The 15504-nt window shown below is 46.6% G+C and overlaps 1 protein-coding gene across 4 annotated transcripts in view; it reads left to right on the top strand.

Annotated features, from left to right (window-relative positions):
• Positions 1–15504, top strand: part of SYT1 (synaptotagmin 1) — a 3823670-nt gene that overhangs the window by 2594308 nt on the left and 1213858 nt on the right. Inside the window, exon 2 of one of the 4 annotated variants that reach the window (XM_069228782.1) lies at positions 11909–11968. The exons of the other annotated variants lie outside the window; for them this stretch is intronic. The gene's annotated coding sequence lies outside the window, so the exon portion shown is untranslated. The remainder of the gene's footprint in view (positions 1–11908; positions 11969–15504) is intronic. 4 annotated transcript variants of the gene reach the window in all.

Here is a 15504-nt window from a genome sequence, read left to right as displayed (position 1 = left end):
ACAGAGTCACATGGACCCTAGGCACAGTACCTTCAAAACGATGAAACAAAGATGCCACATGGAGTCGGAGAGGTGAGGCATCGCTTGAGTCAGTGCGGCGTTGGTCCCTTACTGCTACTGGGGAGGGGAGGTGTTGGTTCTTTACTGCCAGGCAGAGGTGTTGAGGTGTTGGTTCCTTACAATTGCCGAGGAGGTGATGCGGCATCGGTGGCGAAGTGTCAGTTCCTTATGATCCGGCAGGTTGAAAGAATCTGGCGGGTCAAGACACAATAGGGCGACCTCTTGGGGTCGCGGTCACACCACGGGGTCACAGGTGCTGCTGCGGAGTCGGGTGTCCTGGACGTCGGTGAAATGGCACTTGGGTCTCATGATATCGCAGTACTTCAGAGGCACTGCAGCGACTTCGAGTGCAAGCAGTGGCATAGAGTCGGGCAGCAGGACCAGTTCTGGAGTCATCCAGAGTATGTGTGCCTGGTTCTTCTTGTTTTTAGGCCAGCTTTTACTCCTAAGGGCCCAGGAACTGAAGAGGCACCACTGGCACCACCTGTCAAGTCAGGGTCCTTAGCAAAAGAACCCAGGGACTGGCAGGTGAAGGCTTCGATGTCCCTGAAACTTCTTAACAGGAGGCAAGCTCAGTCCAAGCCCTTGGAGAAACTTCACAAGCAGGATACGCAGCAAAGTGCAGTCTTGGTCCTCTCCAAAGCAGAAGTAGCAACTGTAGGCCAACCCAGCAAAGCACACACAGCAAAGGGGCAGTATCTTCCTCACAGCTCTTCTGCTCCTCTCATTAGTAGAGTCTCTTGATCTAGAAGTGTTCTAAAAGTCTGGGGGTTTGGGTCTAATACTTATACTCATTACAGCCTTTGAAGTAGGCAAACTTCTAAAGAAAGTCTTTTTAGTGCACAAGACCCTGCCTTTCCTGCCCTGGTCCCAGACACACTAGGGTTGGAGATTGTATAGTGTGAGAAGGCACATTCCTATTCAGGTGCAAGTGTGAGTTCCTCCCCCCACCTTAGCCCAGGAAGACCCACCAGGATACGCAGGGCACACCCCAGCTTAATTTGTGTGACTGTCTAAAGTGAATTCATAACCACCCTAACTCTCACCCTGATCCAGATGTGTATTCCACAGCCAGACAGAGGCACAGAAAGGTTAAACAAGAAAATACTCACTTTCTAAAAAGTGGCCTTTTCAAACACACAAGTTAAAATCCACCTTCACTTAAAGATGTTTTTTTAAAATTGTGGCTTCAGAGACCCCAAACTATAGCTCACTATCTGCTCTCAGTGGGAAATTGCACTTAAATATATTTCAAGGGAATCCCCATGCTAACCTATGAGAGATAGGCCTTTCAATAATGAAACCCAAACTTGTCAGTATTTCATCATCAGAACATGTGAAACACGCCAGTATATGTCCTACCTTTTAAATACACTGCACCCTGCCCATGGGGCTACCTTAGGCCTACCTTAGGGGTGCATTACATGTACTAAAAGGGAAGGTTTGGGCATGGCAACTGGGTGCACTTGCCAGGTCGACATTGTAGTTTAAAACTTCACACACCAACACTACAATGGCAGGTCTGAGATATGTTTATAGGGCTACTTAAGTGGGTGGTACAATCCAATCAGTGCTGCAGGCCCACTAATACCATTTGATTCACAGGCCCTAGCCACACATGATGCACTATACTAGGGACTCACTAGTAAATGAAATATGCCAGTCATGGATAACCAATCATAATCACAATTTACACAGAGAGCACATGCACTTTAGCACTGGTTAGCAGTGGTAAAGTGCTCAGAGTCCTAGAACCAACAAAAAGAGGGTCAGAAAAATCGGAGGCCAAAGCCAAAAATTCCGGGGATAAACCTGCAAAAAGATCCAGGTCCAACACAACCTCCCACCAGCCTACAGCCAGGGGAGACCAATCAATACATTGATAAGGGTGATAGAACATGGACTCTGGGCCATAACATCAGGGGCACATTCCCGTTCTATGCCTTTCTGAACCCAGTTGGACCCCACTGTCCATACTGTCATGGCCCACTAAGCTAAGACAGGGGGGACCCCTCTCCTCACCTGCCAATACCATCTGTGCAGCACTTAACTTTACTTTGCTCACAGATGCATCCCAGTGGGCAGACAATACCACCATGGCCAACACAGTGGGGTGGCCCACTCCACCCGTGGGGTGTGACTCCTGCCCCCCGTCCGGGGCAACTCTGTCTACCAGGACAGCAAACCACAGTGGCCATTGACAGCTGTCAGTGACGAGAGGCAGGCCCTAGGCCTTTCAGGGCTCTCTAAACACTGTGACTTTGGAGACGGGGCATCAGCCCCAGATGCCTGGCACCCTTTGTCCACTCTCACTCCCACCAGGCTAGGGATAGTAGCCTGATACTGGTCCTCCCCTGTGAGACTCTGTACCCTCCCCCTAGGAGCAGCAACCCCAGAGTCTAGAATTGTCAGGGTGCTTGTGGAAGCAGTGCTGTACAATTCTTCCACCAGTGCAGAGATGGCACACTGACACTGGTCCCCCAGCACAAGGTCTGTACCCTTAGGCTGGACAGGGTCAGGGGTGAGTCTTCCCTTCTCCTGCCCCTCCCTCTGGGGTACTGCACTCTCTCACCTGGAGTGGTACCCCCAGAAGATAGCATGGTAGGTACACTTTCAGCAGTTGCCCCTCCCTTCAGGTCTATGGGGGCTCCCAGAACCTTGCCCTCCAACCTAGGGTCTTTACCCTGAGGCTGGACCTGTGCCTGGCAAACCAGGACTTCCGAAGGAGTACCCCCACACCCTCAAAGGAAAATACATTCCTCATGTGTTGGGTAGGAGTCTGCCTGACACAGATCTCCAGTCCCCTGTCCATTTGATAGTGCATGAACGCCTCCTAGGCCAGAAGTGGCATCACTAGGGCTGGCCATGCCGTGCTCTGACATCACAGCTAGCAACCCCTGACCACCTGGTCCTCCCACTGGGGACTGTCTCCCCCTCACACCTTTCTCTGGACTTCTGAACTCTCCCACCAGGAGTGGTACTGCCAGACACCAGAACTGGTGGGACACTTGTGACAGCCGCACCTTTCCTCCCAAGTTCTCCTGACTCTATGGGGTCCCCCACAGCAGATGGTATCCCGGTACAGACTAGGCTTCCCCTGGCAATCTCTGATGGAGCCCTCCAGGCTCTGGGACTGGGTATCGGGCAACTTGGGTCTCTGCCCACCCCTATTCCCTCTCTTCTGAGACAGGACATGGGACCCCTCACCCATTTCACTACACTGGGATCTACCTGGGTCACTGCAAACCTCCCCCACTTCCCTTGGTTGGGGAAAACCTGAGTCACTATCTTCAGGAACACCCCCAAATGCCTCTTCAGACTCTCTGGCACTCACCCAGAGGTCTTCCTCCAGTGCAGGTTCCCTGGGGTGAGAGAACTCACACCCCACCTGGTGCTGGTGTAGCTCTGGAAAACAGGGACTGAACATATGATCTCCAGCAATCACATCACACAGTCTCTCACATGTGTTAAGCAAACTACACTGCACCTCACCATCCAGTGCCTTGAAAAAGTACCCCATATCCCCTTGCTCAGACTGGTGAGACTGTCCAACTGTCCCTGACACTCACACTCTTCTGGGGTGTCACCATACTTCACTCCCAGGACTTCCAGCAGGGGGGACCCACTCTCCCTGTCACTCTCACCTAGAACCAGGAGAGTGCCCCTCCCCCCAATAGGAATATGACTGCCCGTGCCAGTTCCCCAATCCACCTCAGGGACCCTGCGCCCCACTGGAGCTACCCCTAAACCTGAACCTCCTGGTGTATGTCACCCCCCTCCTTCCAGTTGGGCACCAAGACCCATATTTATGAAAACTTTGTGCCGCCTTAGTGTCATTTTTTTTAATGCTAAAGTGGTGCAAACCTAACTCCATATTTATATTTTGACACTAGACAAGTCTAGCGTAAAAATTTAGGAGTTGGTGCCATTTTTAGTGAGCGCCAATCGACCTTGCGTCTCTTTGTGACAATGAGATGTAAGGTAGGCATGCCCTTCCTAAAAAATGACGCTAGCACTCTAGCGCCATATTTACCTACTGACGCAAAAATAATGCATACCAAGGAATCGGACCTAAAAAATGGCGCTAAGTCCGATTCATGTAAAAATGTAATGCCTGGTCAGACCAAGCGTTAAAAAGAGGCCCATACATCACCACTCAAGGAAGACACACAGAAGGAGCATTTGAAACCTCCAGGAGAACATGGAAGTGGTACTGCTTCAGCTTGGCACATGCCTCAGACGTCAGTGAAGACAGCAGGTCCCTCCACCACCACAGCAACTCCAAACACCACCACAGCAGCCACAAAGGCAACACAGAAGGTGGAGAGGATCTTCAGACAGTGCACAACCTTCCTTGGCGTCAGGGAACAAGATTTGATCAGGATGTACCGACTGAACTGGCAGTCCATTGTATACTTGCTGCACCACATTGTGCCACACATCATAGAAAGGGTGCAAACTCCCACTACGATTCCACCCATGACCAAACTCCTCACTATCCTCCATATGCTGGCATCTGGATCTTTCCAGATAACGGGGTGCACAAGTGGCTGGTATGTCCCAGCCCTTCTCGGTCCTCCTACCTAAGGTCCTGGATGCTATCATACGCCTCACACCCCACCACATCTGCTTCCCAAACACCCAGTATCTGCAGCAGGAGACCAAGCAAGGTTTCTACCAAATTGCTGGGTTCTCACATGTGCTGGGTGCAATGAACAATACCCATGTGCAACTGGTGCTACCTACAGCAACAGAACACCTATATAGGAACCATAGGAACACACATTCAGTCAATGTGCAGGCCACTGTGGATCACTGTGGGCTCTTCACCAACATCCTAGCAAAATATCCCGGCAGCGTCCATGATGCATTCATATTCCGCAATTGCACTATCATTGAGCGGTTCCAGGATGGCCAATATGGCAATGGTGTACTCCTAGGTAAGCCACCATACCAATCATAACACACACACCACACCAACCATCTAGGACAAACATGACAAACACCACACTAAATACACATGGGCCACGGTACATAGATGTACAGGCAACAACACATATGCAACATGCCACACTACACCACATTCATTCCACTTCACAAACACCCCCCCACATGTACATAACACAGCCACACCCTGACTGGCACTCCACGTGTGGACAGGTGGAGCCATGTCTCCTTTGCATACAGAAGCTGCTCACAAACCACTACAAGTGTCCACAGCTTGAAAACTAAATACAGATCACACACACATTACACCAAACAAAGAACAGCCCAGCCATGTCAATGGAATAGGCCATGGCCATTTAAAGAAGGTCACACACAGGCACAGTCCCACGTAAATCATGGTGTGCAAGCCACTGGCAGAAGCTAAATCAAATTTCACCCAAGTGGTGCCATAACCAACTACATATCATCTACACATACCTGTAGTGTGCACATACACCTGTCATTAAAGACCATGGGGCTGAATAATGAGAAATGGGGCAGCACCTCACATGCACCACTAGTGCCCCCTAATACCACCATGTCTGTTCTGTGTACCAGTAACGGCCTACCATGGTGCAGAGTTTGCAAAAAAACTGTAAACATCATGGGTGCCATAGTAGAACTCAGTATGAGTATTGAAGACATACCTGACCTTACGTGCACTGTACTAAGGGACCCATATGAAAAATGAAAGTGTCACACTGCATGTGTAGTGCCATTTCGTAACATGGGCGGCACAGTCTGGCTTTGTAGGACAACTATGGTGTCTCAGCATTTGACACCATTGTGGTGCAAGAGTTTGGTAGGTTCCATCTTGCAATAGAACACTGCTTCAAATACGGACTACACAACACATTTTTGCTAAATTATAACCATCATTTTGGAATCAATATGAAAATTCCCAGGTCCTTGAGCCACTACCCAAGATTGTCATGTCCACCAACACAGTCCAATGAAAGCATTTCACAAGAACAGGAACATACACTATACCACAAGCAAATTTGAGTCTCCACTCCAACTACAATTAATAACAGCCATTGTATGTTCCCAACCACTATCAAGCTTTACCAACACATCTTCTCTCTTTCCTTTGCAGCTGATAAAGGTTACAGTATATAGCCATGGGTTATGATTCCATTTGCCAGTTCCACAACTGTGGAATAGCATGCCTACAACAAAGGGCAAAGAAGAACATGCAATGTGGTGGAGAGGACATTTGGGCTCCTGAATTAAGATTCACATGCCTGGCCCAGACAGGAGGAAGCCTCTTGCATGCTCCACCACTCATATGCAAAATCATACTGCCATTTGCAAATCTCCACAACATCTGTGTGAGAACAAATGTCCCCTGGTATGACCAGGTTGATGTCGCAACGAGGAGGAGGATGATGATGGAGCAGATAATTTCGAGTGGGAGCAACGGAACATTCCTGCAGGAGTTTGAAGGAGACTGCACATTGTAGAGAACTTTTATACATAGTGACTGGACTAACAACATCACATTTTAAATAGCACAAATAAAATACTTTGCACCTGATTCTCCTTGGTCTATTCATTCTCAACTACATATACCATTGGAATGTGACTCAAACCTCAGGGAGCAGGTAAGAAACACAAAAGTTACAAGTATTGTAGCAACATCATTTGTGATGTAAGAAAGTCTGCTGCCTCCATCTCACATATCAGTGGTGCGCGATTCAGCGGGCATGTGACTCTTGACGGTCTAGATCCATGCACCACTACATATATTGTACCTTCAAGTGGATAAGGTGCTAATTTCTAACCCATTCCTCACAACAACACCATGCCCAACAGGATGTATGCAAGGGGGGCACACATAAGGTAGGGACTGTCAACAAATGGATTTTTAGTAATATTGGAACCGAACACTGTCACAACTCAGGGTGATTGCTGCTTTACCTGCACGGTACATGTGTGACAAGGGGGGACATCAAAGGTAATTATGGTCCTTCCGTAATTGTCCAGGGATTGTAACCCATGTCAGATGCTGAGCCTGCACAGTGTATCCATGGGATTATATCCTGGCACTGCCTTTGGGCACTAGCCTGACACACGGTGGACTGTACCTCATGTATGGCAGGCACACGTTGGCTGTGGAGTGTGCAATGGATTACCAGACAAATTAAGCAGGTATGGGTGCAGAATCACTATCCAAACACATGACCCATTGGCAGGATCTAAGAATTTAATAGAACAATGTACCACCAAATAATTGTCTAGGTGGAATGTAGGCAGAGCGTTACACTCCATATATACATAAGATGCACACTTGTTGGACAAATCTGCTGTCTTGACACATGCCTACAGCAAATCCAGATAAACATGTGAAGACTGATGTACGGGTGTATCAACGGGTTTGCCAGCATCAACAATGCTTGACATCTGTCAGCATGTTTACCTACTATGCTCTGTATAACAACATCACACAGCACACAGCAATATACACCACTCATTGTCACTCGCATGACAGAACAAGAGCATGGTAGCAACAGTAACAAATTATCCCATACATGTTTTGGGCTCCACAATCACAATCAAATGTGGGATGTGCTACTATGTCCAGCATTGTTTAATAATGTCAGGGACCGAACATCAAACTGAGTGAGAGTAGACCTAACCATATAAGTTGCATTTGGCTAATGAAAAGTACAGCACTGAGATGATTTCACACCTCAACATCATTCAGTCATGGTAAGAGTTACCTAGGTTGTGGCATGCTGGAAAAAAAGCATACCCATGTTCAACGGAGGATGTGGAAGGACAGCTTAGAGATACCCACAGATACTTGAAAATACAACATGTAAGGTCACTTGGAGACAACACAATTACAGTGGCAGGTGTAATGTCATGTGTGCGTGGCACTCATTACATCACACACATACCGTCAATGGGAAGGTAACTATCAAGTAGCCAGTAATAAGAGATGTGTACATCTACAAATTACACAAGTCACATGTTGCATCCTGTCCATTTATGACCAGACAATGTTGCTGTAGAAGATGTGTACAAAGTGCAAGCAGCCTAAAGAATGGGTGCAATGTAGGAGACAATCCATACCTTGCCAGTAATGTGGACAAACACACACAGACCAATACTGACTGTGCAACACATCAATGTCCTTATTTAACATATGTACAGAGAGGGTGGCCAGGTCAGTACATAACCCAATCTTGTTGGCCACTAGCATACCCTGGTATTTGCCCATCGCATGCCCCCATGAGAGGAGGCAGTGACAGACAACACCATCTGTACCCTGGCATGTACCTAAAGTTGAAGTCACAACAGATATTGTTACGGTTTCGGGCGGGTCTGATCAGGACTCTGGTTGGGACACCCCTTGAGGTCACCGAATATTCTAAAGAGGTAGTATACTGGGGAAGAAGAGCAGCTAAAGGCATACACGGAAAGGACAGCTATGGACAGGCACAGGAAAGTAAAATCAGAGCAACCCTTGTGTGAACAAACAGGAAACAGATTACTAATGGACAAACACGCTGGGGTTGTACACAGAGTAAGACGCAGAACCTCCCACAGTGACAGGGAATGTCAATACCTCTGTGCAGTTTGCTCTTACAGATAGTCACCCTGCCAGCCCCATAGAAAGGAGGCAGCAGAAGTGATTCTGTCTCTGGACCCTAGAGCACAAACAAGGAAAGCACTTACATACACAAAACACGCTCTTGTGGGTCCAGCTGGAAACACAGTGGCGATTACTGAGAAAACAGCAATAGCACACTGTCACTGTTAGGCACGAAAGACAACGTATAACACTGGACAAGGATGGGGGCTGGAATTGCCTCCTGGAAACCAGGAGCCAACCCCAGTACAAAGGAGGACACTTATACACTGGTGAAGACTGATAGAACATTTACCAGACACAAATAACCAAGAAGAAACGGAAACAGAAGGGAACAAACTAAGAGGCAGAGGCAAGAACTGGGAACAGGCTCAGGCTGAACAAAGGCAGAACTAGGACTGGAAAACAGGGCGCAAACTTCTGGCTGGGACAAACAGAGACAGGACTGGGAAACTGAGAGTAGGCTCGGGCTGGAACAGGCAAGGACAGGGCTGGAATACAGGGAGCAGGAAAAAGCAGTAAACAGGAATGAGAAACAGAGAGCAGGTTCAGGCTGAAACAAGGCAGGAGCAGGGCAGAGAAACAAGGAGCTGGCTCTGGAAGAAACAAACAGGTACAAGGCTAAGAGGTAGGGAGCAGACTCTGGCTGGAACAATCAGGAGCAGGGCAGAGAAACAGGAAACATGATCAAGCTGGAACAAAACTGGAACACCATCCGACAAAGGGTCTGTAACACAAAGGAATCGAACTCCAATGCACGACGGGGATCTTGAGGAAATGGCTGCTTATAAGCAATTCCAAGCCGGGCTGCACAGGAGAGGTCTCAGGTGTGTGTAGTTTCAGACACTTGCAAGTCCTGGAGGAGAGGATCCAGTGAAAAGGAGCAACTGGACTTCTCCCATAGAAAGCAATGGGAAACGTAATCCGGGCTTTCCTGACTACCAGGCTGTGCATTATGGGATTTGCAGTCCCAGTAAGCAAATGTAGTACTACACAAGTGTACCATGGAGAAAAGAGAAACAAACAGGAGTCAGCAAGGGACTCTAGATAAGTGTTTAAGGTGATTCCCAGGCTTCCGACAGTTCCCTTACAGTGCCCCCTAGAAATGGGACGACAGAGTCGTAACAGTTATACGACCCCTAAACAAGCTGCCCATGGAAAAAACTAAGGACATCAAATAATGAGACATGCCCTGCACATGCAAACACCTAGACCTCTGTACATGAGAGGGGAAGGCTGACATCAAGTGCCAGAGAGGAACATGGTCTGTTTGATCACAATTGTGCATGTGTCTGTCTGCTGGGGAGTGTGCATAGTTCTGCTGAGTAGCAATCATGAAGAGTCTAGATCCCCACTAAATAAACCCACATACCACTGCTCTGGCTACATAAATGTATGACATTGTCAGGAACCTGATACACGTGCACAGGGGGCTTAGTAAACTGGAGCTCCATTAACCTGCCCCTTCACGTACAACCATGGTTTTTTTTGCCATACAAACTCACACAACTGTGATGATGAGTAGGCTGGCATGTATGCCAGACTGCAACACAGCTACATAGTGGTATGCAATTGTATGTGACAGTCATAACAAACATGATGTGGAAAAATGTGAGTGCCTAGTTGGAGGCATGCACGCATATACCACATATCTCAGCATACTAGTACCACTATAATGATGCACACATGGTAATATGTATGGATTTTGAACAAAAGGCAACCTAGCACAAAAGTAAGGGCATATGTATCAGAAAATCAGTGACTGTAAAAAATGACCTTCACATGTATCCGAAATACGGAAACATAGGTGGCACTGATGTGACTACACATGTCTTTACACACACACTGCATACATCAACCTTCAGTAACACAAGTGTACATAACATCTCCTGCAACTAAGATGCATGGGGAACCATATGTTACATGTGTAGCAGAGCAGGATGAAGTAAAATCCAACAACACACCATGGAGTGGACACACATGCACACACAAATTGCCAGGGGTAATGTGATGTCAATCCAGTCCTAGTCCATTGCATACTCTGAGTACAGATTTTCACGATTGTCACATGCCTTACCATGTTTTGGGCACAGACCATCATATATATTGTGTTGTTGGTATGTGTATATTTCTATCTCAGACATAACAATGTAGTCCTCCCACAAATTAGTATTCAAATAGACATATGTACACACATAGCACACATGTGCCAACATGTATGTGGACACAGTATAGCTGCACAAGGTATGAGTAATTGCATGCAGCAGACTCATAGACAAACCCATTCAACATACCAATGTCACCGTTATTACATTACTGGATAGTTACGATCATGTAGCCATACCACATATACAACATTGTAGCACAGCCCATGTGACATGGTAAGTGAATCAGGGCGCACTAAAGGCCCACAATGCAAAATTCCACGGAATAACATCATGCATCAAAAAAATTGATGCAAACGCATTCAATCCACACACTGCAATGTCAGTAAAATGTCACCTGGGCCCTGAGCATCAATCACACGTTCATGCGCCTTTTAACGCACGATGGTGAAAAATGTATGCATGACCGCCATGTTCTCATCCCTCCCTGGACAAATAATGGTATGCCATGTCAACAATGGCTGGCCACACACTGTTGGCAATACATCCATGATTTCAATCAGTCAATGTGCAGGTAAGTACCAGTATTTTCACATGAGTAAACTCCCATAGCATTATTGATCATATGTGTGCCAAGGGATGGCACACACATATTACTCATTTCCCACAAGGATGTATCACGGCATTCCTCAATACTTTAGAATACACACACAACCCCATGGCTGTTGTTTGTCAAGTTTGCTGTGACAATGAGGTAGATGTCTACAACATCTGGGGCAGGTGCAAATGCTATGGGTGTCACAATGGGATCGCCACTGCAACAACCATTGCATGCCCCTCAGATGAAGTATACTGGGTCAAGCCGTCACATATGGTCATGAGGTGTAGAGCTAACAGACACCTGCATGACAATGCCTTGTTTAAATGGTGCAGTGGGAAGCACCACAGGAGTGTAAGGGACAGTGGTGGTTTGGAGGTGCGTGGGTCTACATTATCTGAGACTATTTGTGATTGACTGAGCATAGATGTTTGCCAGTTGCTCTATCTACCACTAGGATGACACACTCACTCAGCCTAACAAGATGACAGTGAACTATGCCATCCATTAACTGATATGTACAAATTACACTAAGTAATGTTTTCCATTCATGTCTTGCAGGTGGACCTTCGCCCTACACCGTAGGACAGGTGACCTGATTAGAAGACCCTGATGTAGCCAGTAAGTGTCATCTTGTGCGTCATGTGTGCCAATCCAGGATTTGGTGTGAGTCCGTCTGAAGTGTGGAATGCTATGAAATATGGTTTTGCCTGACCAATGATATGATATCATTGGAGAATGGATGGTGACATCATGGCTGTTGAAATGTTATGCAATGAGAATGGCTTGCTTGTAGCTCAAGGGGCAACAAGTGCTGGCATGGAATTGTGTGTAATAGGAATTGAAATGGCTGGCCACTTCTTCATTGATGTCTACCATGATAGGTGTCAGGACAGCTGATAATGTACATAGCATGCCTGTTGACAACCACTTTGTCACAGCACTATTGTCAGCACTGTGGCCACACATAGCTTACACTTCCTGACAAGACGGTAAAGATGTGGGTTTTATCTACAGAGGTATCTAGGGGCCTTATGTAGGAGACACATGCACAACAGGTGCATCAGTGCCCTTCAGATGTAAGGAGGTTGTCGTACTGCAAGGACCCATATTGTGCTGCACAACAGTCTTTGGTGTACACAGTTAGTAGACAACTCAGATCTAGATGGTTGTGGGAAAAGTCGATGATTCTTCCCATGCCAGATCTCAGCAGTTTTCACGTCATGGACCTGCAACCGTGATATTTGTGAGTGATATAGGTTACATCACAAATGCATATGATGTGAATGCTGTGTGCATACCTGTTACTTTGTGCAAATCATGTACAATGTATCAGGGTACTGTTGCAGCACCCAGTGCAGTGCCAAACTCACTGTGGGCCTAAGGGCACCCATGCAGCCACCATGTGTGTGCTGTTTAACACATGTAGCACAACATAGCACAGGGTAGGGGGCTTCAGTTCTGTAATGTGTAGACAACTTTGATTTGCAAGTCCGGCTTTGGCCAAACATTCTGGGGACATTGCATCAGTTGTACATGTGGGTACATCATGGGCAATGGCGTGCACCTTGTAATGTATACTCAGGCCAGGTCTTACACCAGGACACATGAATGATGATTTACCAAACCTTAGAAAAGCTGGTGGGAAGTTACCAGACCCCCTATCATATGGCCCCCTCCTTGCATCCATGATGACTGGGCAAGCCTTGATGTTTCACTTGAGGTGTCAAGGTGATGGATTGCATGCACAGCCCCCCTTATACAGAGCGACACAGGAACTCCAGACTTGTTGGGGCACATGATTCTCTCAAGGTTGATGACACACATGTTGATCTTGGAAAATGTTGTCCAATCAGCTCTGGGCCCTGTTGGTTAACAATGGGTAGCCATCATCCCAGTGACATGTACATGGTACTGTTGATGGCTGGTAAGAAATAGTCATAGATGAGAAGTAAGTAATTGTTGAGGAATGTGTGGGGGACTGTATGTGTTATCTGCAGTTGCAGTGTACATAATAGTACAACCTCCACCCAATGCTGAAACTGATGCTTGTTTCTCCTCATATTTCAACTGCCAACATGACACCAGACCAGAGGCACGCTTTTCACAAGAGGGCTGAATGCTACTGGCACATAATGGAGGTTGAAGCAGGATACTGCAGAATGGGAAGGAGGTCCTGCAGTGAGAAGGCATCTGGGGAATGGCGTGCATTTGCACATGGTGGACCTCCACATCAGCCACAGCTACACAAGGATACTGTATCAAAAACATCAGGGGTGCAAGCAGCAACAGCCGGTCCAAGGCCCTCCACGTCAGCTGCACCAGTCATGAGCCAGGCACCAGATCAGCCACCTGCTGCAGTTGTTGCTAGCCAATTGGAACTAGATATGAGATGGGATACAGCCAAGATTTTAGCCAGACTTGAAAAATTGGAGGAGGAGATTGCTGAGAACCGGACGATGTTAAAATACATCAAAAAGAAACTGAAGAAAACAAATAAATGAACTCATCGTGTTCTACAACCTCCCGGTTCCTTCCCCTCCCTTTTGCTGTTTTACATAGTTTTAGATTGGATTTTAGATGAGTAGTATTAGGTTAGTGTAGGGTAGGCATAGGTTAGATTAAGTATAGTGGGGGTGGGTGTTTCTACATTTTCTTATAGTTGGGGGATTGGGTGGGGGTCATGTTGGGGTACTTGTGTATAAAAATTAAAAAAATATATATATAAAAGAATAAAGAATACCAAAAAAATATATATTTGTTTAGGCCATAGGTTAGGTTAGTACATGTGTGTCATAGTTTATCTTGTCCTACTTGTATCTTGTCTCTTAAGGGGGGTGGGGGAATAATGTTTAGAGTGTGGTGTTACATCTGTAAGATAAGTTTAGAATAGGTTAGATGGGTGTTGTTGTTAGTTAAGTTTTGTTAGTATGGGTTAGTTTAGCATAGGGTAGTTTTTAGGTTAGTTTTTGGTATATGGTTTTTCAAAAATCCTGTTTTTCTTAGCCTAATAATTTTGTACTTTGATTGAGTGTCCGGGGGTTCTTATTAGTGCATTGGCCAAGTTGGGGGAATGGCCTACGGTATACTTACTATCTTGATTTCCCAGGTTTACCATGTGCATCCCATATGACAAAGGAGCTGTCAGAATGGCTGCTACCATACTGTCTATTAGTGCATACATTTGCCATCCAGTGTTCCAGCCATTCACAATCTGTATGTATACTTTATCTTAGACAGGTAAATGTAGTACTTCACCTGTCATTGGTGGGGTCCAACAATTTCTTTGTAGGCATATGTGGCACATCTGACAACAGGCAAATTTGGAACTCTATCCTGCAACACTGACAGGTGGCCACCACTGATAAGGTTAGCTTCTCCTATACCACTCAAACAGGTTGTACTGGTACTCCCATCTGGGTAAATTACCATTGAATTGGTTCAGAGACATACATGCTGTATGTCTACTTCAAAGGATAACTGTTCAAAATTGATATAGAATACTCAGTAAGCTGGTTGTAGCCTACAACACCATCATTCACCTTACTCATGTTAGGATCCTAGGGCCAGATGTAGAAAGCTTTTTGCACGTCGCAAACAGCGAATTTCGCAATACACAAACCTGGTTACCGAATCGCAAAATGGGTTTGCGAGTTGCAATTAGGAAGGGGTGTTCCCATCCTAATTGCGAGTCGCAGTGCAATGCAGGATTGGTTTGTGACCGTGAACGCGGTTGCGAACCAATCGCATTTAGCACCCATGTCAAATGGGTGGTAACCCATTCGCCCCATGGGACCCCTTCCCCGTTGAGAATAGCACTGCAAAAAAAAAATCAAAGCAGGCAGTGGTTCTATGGACCACTGCCTGCTCTGAAAAAATGAAACGAAAACGTTTCATTTTTCATTTTTGTAATGCATCTCGTTTTCCTTTAAGGAAAACGGGCTGCATTACAAAAAAAAAGCAGTCACAGACATGGTGGTCTGATGTCCACCGCAGGCCACCATCCCCGTGAGGGCCTCCATTCGCAAGGGGGTTGGAAATTGCAACCCACCTCATGATTATTCATGAGGTGGCCATTTGCGACCCCCTTGCGAATCGCAGGTGGTGTCAGGGACACCATCCAACATTCAGAATTGCGACTCGCAAATTGCAAGTCG

The sequence above is a fragment of the Pleurodeles waltl genome, chromosome 4_1, assembly GCF_031143425.1.
Source record: "Pleurodeles waltl isolate 20211129_DDA chromosome 4_1, aPleWal1.hap1.20221129, whole genome shotgun sequence".
Classification (NCBI taxonomy): Eukaryota; Metazoa; Chordata; class Amphibia; order Caudata; family Salamandridae; genus Pleurodeles; species Pleurodeles waltl.
The sequence above is the reverse complement of the archived record's forward strand: the minus strand, read 5'-3'. Positions and strand labels throughout refer to the sequence as shown.